Genomic DNA, 10,936 nt, shown 5'->3' with positions numbered 1-10,936 from the left:
CTGCTGAAAAGAAAAATGACACTCTCCCCTTAACTTGGAGCAATAGAAAAAAAATTCTCAGTTTCGCAGTCCCTAAAGTCCTTCCCTGTAAGAATACTTAACAGCAGACACTAAAGTTTTTGGTAATTTGTATGTACAATTACTAGGTTTTTTATTTCATTTACCACTCCCTTTCCACTCTGTTTTTTAAGCCTAGATTTGCCAAATTCTGACCTTTCACTTGTGAGCAGTTCTGTCTTTTTCTGGGTATAGATGTATATTAGTACAAGCCAAAAGGAGTGGCAGGATTCAACTCCTGTTTATACTGTTTAGCACCTAGAAAGCATAACCTCCCATTTCGTACTCCAATTCTTGATAGTCTTGAGAGACTGGGTAAACTCAGAAATGTCCTAAATTAGAAATTCATGAGCAACACTTCTTAAAAATTAATTTTTCATATTCAAAAACTCAAATATTAAATTTCCACATTGTGATAATACCAGCTTTCCCCCCCACTCCCAACCCCCCACAGCTTTCTATGAAGTATAACTAAATTGTGAAAATATTTACTATGGAAAAGTCTTTCTCTGGATTGTTTCTCCTCCACTTGTACTTATTAACAAACTTCAGAATAATATTTCTGCCTAGATGTACCCTTTTCAATCAGGAAATTTCAACTCGGAAGTTTCACTTTTAGGCCTCATATCTTTGCAAATTAGTTGAACCTCTACACACACTGCAGACTCATTTTAAAGTGCTTTGACTCTTTTCAGTAGCACTTCTCTATTTCACTGTATATCAATTTAAGTTCCTTATGGAGGTGTTTTAATTTGTGAAGTCTTACAGTTGACATTTTGTATTCCATGCAAAGGCTACATGATGAACAGTTTCAACTTGTTGTAGATAATTAAATACACAATCTTCAACACAAAAAACCCTGTTTTTTTGAAGCCAAAAAGGCCTTTTGTGAAATACATTGCTATCAAAAATAGATCAAGTAAACCCAATGTAAAAGATAACATAGGAAAAACAAAGTGCATAATTACTGATGGACCTCAATACCAGAAATAGAAGAAAATTACTTATCATTATTTCTGTCCCACAAATAATTCCAATGCAGTTATTACAAGACTGTAAAAAAACTGATCTCTCAGACACTGGTCAAAAGCAATCAAAAATTCATGATTATTGCTGTACAAACCTAGTTGAAATACAGAAAAAAGAGTGCTGAGAAGACACGTTTCTCTAAATATTCACTGATTAGAGTGATAGCAGTAAATTCTTTGAAGCAAATGGTATTCCTCCTTGACCTCTCCCCCTCCCCAAATCTGCTGTGGCTCATAAATTGGTTGACTTTACCAACAGTAACCTCAGAAATCCAGTGTTAGAGAGAAATTGTAAACAGATGCTTTAAAATCCCTCAAATTTCAAAATATTTTTATTCCTTTAAAACACCAAAGTGGATCTCATGATTGATGGATACAAATCAATATGCCACAGAAACCTTCTGCTGTATGCTGGGATAAGAAAGTTGATGTTGAAAATCAAAATTATAATCTGAGATGTTAAGGATCTCAGATGTATGGGAAGTTTAAAAGAAGTCCTTACTCTGAATATTGAAAAAAACCCCAACAATCATTAATGATTTTTGTAACGCCTATATATAATATCACAACTCTTTTCATAGCTCTTTTTGGAAGAGCCCCAACTGAACAGAATCACTGAATCATTAACCATTGGAAAAAGCCTCTGAGATCATTGAGCCCAACCCTTAGCCCAGCACAGCTGTGTTCACCACTAAAGACTGTCCCCAGGTGACACATCCACACACTGCTTGACCACATCCAGGGAGAGCAGCAAAACCCCTTCCCTAGGCAGCCTGCTCCAATGCCTGACCACCCTTCTAGTGAAGACATTTTTATTAATGGGAAATATTTAGCACTCAACACTTAAACAATAAAAATTTCAAAATTCAGAATTTTCATCCATGCATACGATCTCCTGTCCACTTTCTTCATTAGAAAAAATAATAAAGGCACAAATCTGTTGGCTTATTTTTTTAACCATTGAGAGCTTTGTGATCAGCTCTTTAGGCTTTCTTTCACCATTTACTCATAACTCCAGAAACATGCCCAGCTTATAAAAAATACAAGTCTAACTCACTCAGATTGGATCTTTGTCTCTCAAAAGGCAAGCAGAGAATGATAAAACTGAAATTATTAGCCATAATACTTCACACTGTTCATCGAAGAGTCAGATGCAGCGCATAAATTAATAAAAGCACTCTAAATCATTAGAGTCAGCAAATTATATCACAAACTTTCATTTAAATCTCTTTATTAATGTGAGAGCTGTTCTATCTGAGAAACCATGAGAACAGGGGGGTGCTATTTTTAATATGGATTTCTGAGACTTTGGAAGTATAAATCAAATTTTCAGTATAGATTTATTAATGATTTATGTGGATATCATGTATATTTTTACAAAGACAAGCACAGCAGCCCCTTCAGAAGTTTACTTATGCATGGAAGAGATTACTGAGAGCCTAAAGCAGTAGATGAATGTGACTATCACATAGAAAAGATATAAAGGACATAAATATATTAAAATATTAGATTTTTAGTCTTTTGGGGACACTAATTTTAAGATCTGATGCTTGAAGCAATCTACTAATGTTTGAAATGCAACCTCCAAGGTGCAGAAAACCTCCCCCCACCCTGCTGACTGCACCAAGAACATACAAATGTAGACTGTTCAAATATTTCTGTGAGAAAAATTCTCCAAGCATAAAATAATAGAAACAGCCTATTATTAGACAGTAGACTAAAATGCAACTATAGCTAAGCAGCACAGTTTAAATCCACTAGAAAAGTGTCTTCAGTTCAAAAAATAATTAACATTATATAACAGTTAAATCTCTGGAGTGATGTTAATTATGGTTTTCTTTTTCAGTGTCCCAAGGAAACAACTAAATTAGCTCATGCATCTAGGTCTAGAAAAAAATTTACAGAATATTACTGTTTAGCAAAAACCAAGCAATCTAAAAGAGAAATATATTTTTTGTGTTGGAATACTACCATACCACTAATTATCACTGGGATTCTGAATTACATGAGAATATAAAGATAGTATAAATGAAAGATAGAAACACAACATATAGGTTAGAGGACCAACAATTAAAAAAAAAAGTATTTTAACTCTCCAATATACTAGCTAAGATTCATTCGCCTTAAAAAGCACTGGAAATAAATGAGAAATATAATCAGTCTTCAAACTATGATAACCTCGTGCTGTGTCTTGTAGTTTATTTTAAATAAGAATTTTCTCTCTATCGAAGTACTTGATAATATGGAAGAGTAGTTCTGTGATGAACTGTATTTCAACTTAAAAATCAGCCCTCAAGATTAAAAACATCAATTTCTCACTGGAGCTGAGGTTATGGCTAACCTTGGCTGTTGCAAGGAGAGGGAGGATCTGTGCAACTTAATTCCACTTGACAAGGACAAGCCCAAAGCACTGTCATAATGGGCTTCTCTTCTTTCTCTGTGGCCTTTCCACTGCAAAACTGATTATGAGATGAACTTATGCTTCCATCTTGAAACAGAGCAGAGAGAAAAGAAGGGCTCACTGTCAAATAAGACGCTACTTTAAAAAAAATTAATTTAAATTTAATTTAATTATTTTATCTAAACGAGAGGGGCATGGAGTTGATGCATTGACCACTCAGTGGATGAGGAATTGGCTAGATGGTCAGATCCTCAATGCTGTGGTCAATGGCTCAATAACCAAGTGGAGACCTGTGACAAGTGGCATTCCTCAAGGGTTGGTATTGGGACTGGTACTACTTAACATCTTTGTCAGTGACATGCAGTGTGATTGAGTGCATCATCAGCACGTTTGCCAATGACTCCAAGCTGTGCTGTCTAGTCAACAAGCTAGAAGGAAAGGATGCCATCCAGATGGACCTGGACAGGCTTGTAAGGTGGGACTGTGCACAACTCTTCAAGTTCAACAAGGCCAAGCACAAGGTCCTACACCTGGGTCATGACAATTCCAAGTACAAATAAAGATTGGGTGGCGAATAGATTGAGAGCGTCCCTGGTGAGAGGGACTTGGGGGTGCTGGCTGACAAGAAGTTCAACAAGACTCAGCAACGTGCACTTGGAGCACAGAAAATCTTGGAGTGCAGCAAAGGAATTGGACAGAAGGTCAAGGGTGGGGATCCTCCCCCTCCATTCTGTTCCTGTGAGACCCCAGCTGGAGTACTGCATCCAGCTCTGAGAATCCCAGCATAAGGATGTGGCCCTGTTGGAGCAAGCCCAGAGGAGGGCCACCAAGATGACTAGAGTGCTGGAGCACCTCTCCTATGAAGCACCTCTCCAGGCTCAGAGATCTAGGGTTGCTCATGCTGTAGAAGAGAAGGTCCCAGGGAGACCACACTGAGCCCTTCTGGTACCTAAAGGGGCCCTGCACAAAAGATGAAGAGGTATGTTTTACAAGGGCATGTAGTGATAGGATGAGGGAGAATAACTTTAAAATGAAAGAAGTTTTAGATTACATATTAGGAGGAAATCCTTCACTATGAATGTGCTGACACGCAGCTTGCCCAGAGAAGCTGTGGATGTCCCAAGCCCTGGAAGTGTTCAAGGCCAGACTGGATGGACTTTGAGCACTCTGGCCTAGTGGAGAGGTCCTTTCCCATGGTAGGGGGTTGGAAAGAGCTGATCTCTAAGATCCTTCCAATCCAAAACATTCTTTCCTTGACAATATCAGATGTTGCACTATTATGAATACTGCAGAGATAACTGAGCAAATGTTTGGAAATGATACTGCCTTTCAGAGAATTTTCTGAGCATTCACCTCTCAGACTTGAGGAATATCTGTAAAACACTGAGAAAATCTGCCTTTAACAAGGTACCTGATCTCAGATTTCTTTTAGGTCTCAAATCTCTCATAAAAGGTGAATAGTTAACCAAGATGTTGTACAAACATCATGTCTTACAAAATCTTCTGCTTTTTGTTGATTTAAGACTCAAAACAGACCCTTAGGAGGGAAAAATTAAACACTGCTACAAACAATGATGCAAAAGGAACAAAAACCTCTCCAAAATGTGACAAAATAATTCTCTTTCTCTTAAAATATAAATGCAAAAGCATTTTCAAAATTAACAAAGTGCATCTCCTCTTTTATTTAGGTACAATAGGCAATTTTCTGCTCTATGAATAAAAAATTTGGACTACTGCAACTCTAAACCACAGCTATTTGTGAATTAGTCATTCATTCATGTGCATTTAGCTTTCCATTGCACTACAGTTTGTCCTCAGCAAGCAGATACTAGTCTTTTCTGTGTACACGCTAAGTGTGTTTCAACCCTGCATGTTTCTCCTTATCACTGGGAGGCCATGATTGCCACCAAATACAATCCTCAACTACATAAATAATTGTAACATTAGTGCACTACATTCACGCTGTAACAAAATCAAAGGTAGCATTTATTCTTTTGACTGCTTTTGCATATGAATCAAGATTTCCATTGATCTACTAGAACGATGCGAGATTGTTTGGTTTTTCTTTCCCAGCAATAATTTATAGCAAAATTTAATAAAACCCATAAACAACACAAATCATCAGTTATAGCAGTGTTTTAAATAAAGCTTACAAAAGAAAAGACATAAAGGAAATAGAACTTGAAATGTTGAACTTTGAAACAAATCATAATCTGCAAGCTCTTTGAAAACAGTTTATTTATACTGCTCATCATGTAAGAATTTTCTACCTGTTTTTGTTTTGTTGCTTGTTGATTTCTTTAAATGTGCATAATGATTTACATATTATTTAGGAAGACAAAGGCCTGTTATAATAGCAAAAATATGTACAGTTCAGAGTTACAATGCAGAAAGCTTCTAAAATATTTTATTTCCTAATGGAAGCAAAAGCATGTACAGTAATAATCTAGAAGTTCCTATCATTTAATAAGAGTATTTTTAGTAATGAACAAGTTTTTTTTCTGATTAAAGTTATGAGCTGTTTTCATATTACTTTGTTTCTTTTTGCAGATATTAGGAAATACCTTATGAAGGAACTAAAAATACTTTCACAAAGTTTTTAATATGCTGATGTGAAAATGATAGTGGCTTTTACCACAAGACCGCCTATTCAGTGGTAAAAATATTTCAGATTACAATAAACCTCACTTGGAATAAAATGAGAAGAAAGCTCTCTCTGTCAGGAAAAGAAAGAAGTATTTTAAATATCCTTCATCTTCCATCTAACATTTTCAAGTACGTTATTGCACAGAAAAAAGTCTTTCTGAAGTCTGCTCTGAAAAGCACTGCTGGACACCAACCTCAGTTAATTCAAATGCAAATAAACTGTGAACTCCAACCTACTTCAAGCAATCAGTGCAAGCATTGCCAACTCTCCCCTCATTTAACTCTTTAGAACTCATTTTCTTAAGATTTGCAGGACTCAGCAATGCAACCAATTCACTAATTTTACATAACGTATGGTAGAAAGAGGGATTAATTGAATAGACTTACCATGATCATTTCTAGGATAGAAGGTGTAAATACCTGCATAAGCATTGCTATCAAATGAAGCTAAAAATGGATAACAAATAACAGATTTCCAGTCATTCTTATTCCCACTTGGTAAGGAATCGTGCCTGGCTAAACCACAGCAACCTCTCTTGGCCAGTATATTTAGCCAATACAAACAGAAGTAACAATGGCATAGAGGAAAAGAAAGACACCAGCAATTAGGGAGCCTTTCTGAAGTTCTTCTGCAACAGTAACTGTACAGTAATTCCTTGATCTGCACTGGCCCATCCAAATGAAGACACATCTGTTAACAAATGCAACTGCTAGAAAGGAACACAACCTACCAGCACTTTGTAACTAGAGGTTACTCAACCCAAAACCTAAAGAAAGAACTTGCAAAATACTACAGAAGAGAATAAAGCTGCGGGTTTGATTTCTCCTGAATATTTTTCCTGGGCAGTAGAAACCCTTGATATTGGAGGTGTTAGAGGGAATTTCACATAGCACTATTTTCAAAGGGGCTAGACTACCACTGCTCTTGGTCAGCCCACAGCTTTCTCAATGCCTCTTTGCTACAGAGAAAATAAATTATTTGCTGCTCTTCTGATAATATAAAATTGTTGTCTTTTCTGTCTACCAAGAGTCAGGAAAAAGCATGCTGTATTAAATATGTATAAAATCATATGCAAATAAGTTTCCCATCTTTTCATTTGCTGACAAGTATTCCCTGGGCTTCAGAAGGTAAAAAATAAAAAGCTTGAACTAAAAAACAGGATTAAACAGATTTACAAATAAACTTGCTAATCTATTTACTTTAAAGTTATGTAGCATAACAGACCAAGCTACACTGAATGGTTAACGAATGTGGTCCTGCTTTTGCTTAGAAAAATTGTAGAAGTCAAGAGTGGCATTTGAGTCATTGCTTCCCCTTGAGTCAGTGATTCACTCCTGCAATATTTAATGTCCACAATTATCCCATAATATTTGTCAGTCTGGAGAAAAATAATCAGAAATTACTTCCTAAACTTCATTTGACCTCTTACCTTTGAGATTTCAAAGCCAAGTTCAGATCTGTTAAATGGCAGAACTACTCCTATTGGAGCTCCATCTTTAGATTTGAAACTAACAAAACAGAGCAAAGCTTTGGTTTTTAATATTATTTTATAGTCTCTAAGAACGACAGAAGAGTGACAGAAAATTTCTATTTTCTGAAAAGTTAAATAAAGTCACAGTTGGGGACAGCATGCATTTTTCTAAAAATAAAAGTTTGGTACTTTTAAAAAGCATCACTGATTGTAATAATTCTTTTATTCCAAGATTGCATATTGCTTTTAAACAAATACAGAGGAGTATTGGAGAAACTCTCACACAAATAAAAACAGGATGAAAAACTGACATGATTAGACATGGTAGATCTAGAACACACCTAGAATGGAGCAACTAGAATATTTGGGCTTTTACTGATCACCGTTTGCTGTCCAAGACCTTAAACCAGGAAATAACCAGTTGATCCACTGGAAAAAGTAAACTTTGGACCCCTGACAGGGTTGTGCATATGCTGATATTTTCAATAGTTTTGTGCCCTCACATGCACAACTTTGTGCACTGGTCAGCTTAAGAAGGGTCCATAAAGTAGCTCTTTAAACCCCAATTTTCTCTAAATCCTGTTTTTGTAACAAAACTCCTCCCTGATTTCACATTAGTTCAGTCAGGTGGTTGGTCAAGTCATTAATAACTTCTGTGTGATGTTGATAAAATACTTGGAACTACCTGTTATACAAAATCATATTCATATTCACAAGTTTACAAATATGCTTGAACAAGCATGTGCAGACACTGCAGACAGACTTCTTCTAGTTAGAACCAATGACCAAAATGGCTATGGACCACACTTAATGTATACATCTATTTAGAACACCATTTTGTTGAAAAATAGCAGTGCCATTTTATCTCCTTCAGAGTATATGTATAATTTCAAATATCCATTTTTCAGACATGATTTGTCAAATAAATCAGCCTAATACAAATGCAGGCAAAATATTACATAGGAAAAACAACCAGATATAAATTTAAAAGCACAGAATTAATGTCTTAGTATCAAAGTTTATCATCTGATTTATGCTGGTAAAATGACTGACCTCAGAAAGGTCAATGACTTTTAATCATGTAATGATGGAGACAGTCCTGTTTACTGGAAAAAGACTATGTGTATGAATAGAGACCACTCAAGTGAACAATGATTTGCAGATTCAGGCCCTGTATAAACATTAAAATTTTAGATACATAATTGGTGGGTTTGGGGTTGCAATGTTGTGGGTCATTCTCCTCCTCAGTATTATTGTAATGTCTGCACCACATGGTTCACAATAACTTTTTCAAAATAATTTTGTAGCGTCGGCTTCAAAAAGTAAGCATCCTGAATCTCCATACCTTCAAAGACATCATTTAAAATTATATCAGTATATTTCAAAGCAAATTAATATTCATGTCAATGACAGGTGATAAAAGCTGTCTTAGCTGATGGAGGGACTGCTAATGAAGGTTTGCAACTAGTGCAAATGCTATGTAATAAACTTTCGTTTCCTACTGTTGAGAGGAAGAAGAGAGCTGCTTTATGACTGGGGAGAGAACAATAAAAACATATTTCCTAATTCTACCCAAATGCAATGAAAGTCTTGGTTGTCTGAGCTACTTTCTCATCATTTTTCTAGCTTTCAACTTTACCCATTAGTAGCTCTGTGCTGCTGCCTGATGGTTATCTTTATACTTCAGGTGATACAAACACTGAGCAACATTGAACCTACCTTAACATTAAGGAAATGATGCAGGAGTAAAAAAATGCTACAATACTAAGAACTAGTCACCTTTCATGAGCCTCATCCCATTAACAAAAGTTACTTTATGTTCACAGCTACTACAACTCCTAGCACCTGTGCAGGGCATCTGTGAAGAGAAACGCTTGTGGTTCAGGTCCCGGCTCCTAAGAAAATTCATCACAACCAAAAGAGCATGAAGTGCTACAAAATCCTAAAAACACAAGGTGGGGACCTCATTTACCTGCTTATTCTGTTCAGTTATCTCAGTAGCACTGGCTAGCAGCAGCAGCAGCTTATTCCCTCTGGAATCTGCCTTAATCTCAGACAGACAGCCCTGCGTGGTGCTGAGCTCTGCGTGTGCAGAAGTCACTGCACGGCGCCCAGCTCCGTGAGTGCAGAAATCCCTGTGCAGCACCGAGCTCTGCGTGTGCACAACTCTGACAACTCACTGAAGCAGCAGCAAACTCCTCTGTGAAACACAGCTCCATACCAAGCTCACAAAATGTTAAACACTGCTGAGAAAAAAAAAGACATTACATCTGCCCACACTTCTCAGTTTTATTCAATTACTGACAACAGCAGTCCTACAAGTGCAACATAATACGGTATTATTAAATCCAAGATTCTCATTTACGCCTTGATGCAGCCTGGGAGCAGGCCTGATGTTCAGCCAACATCAAAGGACACAAATTCACGACTTTCACAGACACACACATCCCACATTGACCTTGGAGGCAGAGGTGGCAATAATCCCTTTCATAAAGGTGCTGCTTCCCAAGTTGACAGCGTTATAGTGCTGAATTGTTTGTCAAGTAACTGGGTATCACCGTCCTTCTGTCACACACGTATTCAGGCACGCACGAGAACACAGAGCAACATGCGGCTATGATTTCAAATCCTCTCTAATTCCGTCTTTACTCTCTACTTCCCAGAATGACCTCGCATATCCTGTCCTCCCCCAGACAGAATCAACCAGAGCTTCTCTAGTCCCCTCAAATCGGTTTTTATATAAAGTAGGCTCTGTAATGTCTTTTAAGTTCTATAATATTCAAGATTTCTAATACAAAACATTTTCAACCATTTAAAAATTACCCTGAGAGCCAGTTTTCAATAAAAATAAGCCTTGAACTTTTCACTCAGATTCATCTTCTGTTTATGGAGCCCTTTTCACTGAAAGCTGCACCCTTTTCCCAAGCCTTGCCCCTACACCGACCTAAGGGCTACCAAGCTTCCAACTTTGCTCTGCCTTTAATTGCCGGCTCCTGCATCCCACCCAGCACCCCACTACTATTAACGTGAAAAGTACGTATGTGTGTGTGTGTATATATATTGGCATCGCTGCTTACCTTGTCCAAGAGTCACTGAAATCCACAAGGAGGGAAAAAAAAAGAAACAAAACAAAAGCCCCAGCTCGACGGGTCCTCGTGCAAATCGCAAAGAGAGCAGCACTTCTTCTCCCTTTCACAAAGCCACAAGCGGCTCCGCCGCGATCCGGTGAGCGAGAGAGGGAGCGAGCGAGGACTTCTCCGGGGCAAAGTGGGCTCAGCTCCCGGCAGGGCGCTTCCCGGCGGGAGCAGGCGCGGAGGCTCCGCGGCCGAGGC

At 37.6% G+C, this 10,936-nt stretch overlaps 1 protein-coding gene across 2 annotated transcripts in view; it reads right to left on the bottom strand.

Moving 5' to 3' along the window:
- The window catches only part of FSTL5 (follistatin like 5), a 268,544-nt gene extending 257,614 nt beyond the window's left edge, over nucleotides 1-10,930 (bottom strand). The window contains exon 1 of one of the 2 annotated variants that reach the window (XM_005415567.2): nucleotides 10,682-10,930. The gene's annotated coding sequence lies outside the window, so the exon portion shown is untranslated. The remainder of the gene's footprint in view (nucleotides 1-10,681) is intronic. The other variant, XM_031066443.1, reaches the window with a different exon arrangement.
- Nucleotides 10,931-10,936: the final 6 nt, after the last annotated feature.

The sequence above is a fragment of the Geospiza fortis genome, unplaced genomic scaffold (genome assembly GCF_000277835.1).
Source record: "Geospiza fortis unplaced genomic scaffold, GeoFor_1.0 scaffold40, whole genome shotgun sequence".
In the NCBI taxonomy this organism is placed as follows: domain Eukaryota; kingdom Metazoa; phylum Chordata; class Aves; order Passeriformes; family Thraupidae; genus Geospiza; species Geospiza fortis.
The sequence above is the reverse complement of the archived record's forward strand: the minus strand, read 5'-3'. Positions and strand labels throughout refer to the sequence as shown.